Source organism: Penaeus monodon, chromosome 10 (assembly GCF_015228065.2).
Source record: "Penaeus monodon isolate SGIC_2016 chromosome 10, NSTDA_Pmon_1, whole genome shotgun sequence".
Taxonomy (NCBI): domain Eukaryota; kingdom Metazoa; phylum Arthropoda; class Malacostraca; order Decapoda; family Penaeidae; genus Penaeus; species Penaeus monodon.
This window is the reverse complement of record NC_051395.1, coordinates 17,415,820-17,418,319: the sequence shown is the minus strand read 5'-3', so window position 1 is coordinate 17,418,319 and position 2,500 is coordinate 17,415,820. Positions and strand designations below refer to the sequence as shown.

The 2,500-nt window shown below is 45.5% G+C and overlaps 1 protein-coding gene across 1 annotated transcript in view; it reads left to right on the top strand.

Moving 5' to 3' along the window:
• The window catches only part of LOC119577892, a gene marked incomplete in the record, with an annotated part of 28,513 nt that overhangs the window by 6,014 nt on the left and 19,999 nt on the right, over positions 1–2,500 (top strand).

The window sequence follows — 2,500 nt, the reverse complement described above, 5'->3', positions numbered from 1 at the left end:
TAGGATGCCCAGCCTTGAATGCCAATTGTAGATTCTATGACCATAATGTGGACATTATGACCAGCTCTGCCCTACAAAGAAGCCATTTTCTCATAAACAGAGGGAAACAAATCCCCCAGGCCAATACAGGGAAGATGCGACACTTAAATGATCCCAGTAACAGTCAGCGCTCCAACTAAATTAAGGAAGTGGCCTCCTCTTTGCGGCCATGACTGAGCCTCCACAACCTGTCAATGTCACCATTGTTTATGGTGATGTGTCACGAAACTACCAACGCTCTCCGACTCTAGTGCAGATATCGCCATCATAGTCCTAAACTATTTGCAACACCTTGGTCTGTCAAGACAGGATCTCCAGCCCCACCAGTTGATGAGTGATTCACAGCCGATGGCTCATCAATGGCCTGGATTGATGTGTATGTAAATGGGCCAACCCCATTGCTGTCCAGTCAAGATTGCAAGAAGCTGGCAATCATCTCCAGATTTCTCAAAGCCAATGCGGTGCTTGGAATTGGTAATAACTTCAGTGCCACAGGTGTGACACATAGCTCAACAGATACCCCAACCCCTAACATGTCACAACCCTAGCCCCTCACAAGTTGGAGCATACTACCTACGGGAACTCCAAGACATGACTAAGGAGGATCTCCATTCCAGGCCTAATAAGAAGATGGATGGACCACCAATGAGGATCCATCTATAAGATGCCAAACCCTTTGCAATTCACACCCATTACTTGATACTCCTTGCGTTTCGGGGGTCAGTAAAAGCTGGATGGTTGCCCAAGGCATTATCACTCCTGCAGATGAAAATGGTGTCATCCATTATTAGCCGTCGCCAAACCAAATGGTTTTGTCAGGATGACTAGAGGTCTTTCCAAGCTTAAAAGTCAAGTGTCAAGGCCAGTTCACCCCTCACCCACACCCTCCGAAGCAATTCGCATCGTGGATCCAGAGGCATGTTGCTACACCACTGTAGATACCCTGTGTAGATACTGGCAAGTTGAACTTTCAAAAGATGATCAACCACTAACCACCTTCAAAACCCCATGTGGATGTATCGGTTCTGCCGCGGTCAGATGGGTTTTGTGGCAACAGGGGACGCTGTCTACCGTCGAGGCGACCTGGCAGGTATGACCAATTTCACTTTACAAATTACTTTATAGGTGCAGAAAACATGCTGAAAAAATCACCCTATCAACCTTTAGTACCCTTCTGTGGATACATTCTCTCAGCAGAAGGAAACGCAGCTGATCCTAAGAAAGTCAAGTCCATAAGAGACTTTGCAAATCTAGCAAACGTGACGGACGGTCTTTCATTGACCTTGTAAACCATTTGGAAGAATTCTCAACTAAAAATTTCCAGCACAGCTTACCGTTAAGCCCCTCATTGAGTCCCAAGGGACCATTTTTGTGGACCCCTAATCATCATCAGTCTTTTAGAAGGAAGCCCTTTCAAGTCCATCTATATTCCCTACCATGATATAGGGTATGCCTTGCTGCAAGGCCATGTATTTGATCCAATCAGGTTCCAGATTTTTAACGGATACTGAGACTCGATATGCAATAACAGAGCTAGAGCTGTTGGCTGTAGCCTGGGCTACAATAAAATTCTACCTTGCAGGAATTCATTTTGAATTTGTGATTGGCCACCATCCACTTATTCCCAGCAAACCAGTATTCCCTCCACAGCGTACTTCTCTCTTATTGGAAGCTTAGAGAAGACTTCTGCTATGATAGAGATTTAGTCCTCTATGGAGCACGTGTCGTTTCCCTGCCGTGCTCCACTGTACATCAACCGAGGAGTAAAAGCTACCAAGAGACGTGTGGGACAAACTGTGATCTGGCCTGGCATCAACACCATTGTCATTAACACCATCTGAGCATGTGAACTGTATCAGGAGCTCCAACCAAGCAATAGCAAGAACCATTATTGAATAACAACCCAACCAGACCCTTTGAATCTGAAGTCTTTCATTGTTATTGCCTTGCTGGCCTTTCAACATCTCATGCGGCCAAGACACAACCTCATCTAGCACCATATGCCATTTCCGCTGTCAATTCCATGACATAGGTGTCCCCGTCCGACTAAGAATTGACGGCGGGCCCAGTTCACAAGCCGTGAGTTTGCATCCATGACTCTGTGCCACTCTGCTGAGATAAGGTTGGTACAGTCATGGGAATCGGCAAAACTCCTTGGTAGCCGAATGTGCTGCCTACTTTCTCAATGACACTCCATCCACTCCCAAAAAATGTCTGTTCAAGACTTCGCTATGAGATTATAAGGGGAAGGGAGGTGTAAGATGTATGTATGTGATATGCATGTATATCAGTATAAGTATCAGTATATGGTAACATATTGATGTTAACTGGCAACTGGCATGCAAGTCTTCCAGGAGAGTGATACGTTGCTCTGCTCCTCCCTGTTTGTACCTTCTTTTGATTAACAAGAACCTACAAACATACTCTGCGTGTTTCTGTTGCCCTTCAGACTCTTTTGAAG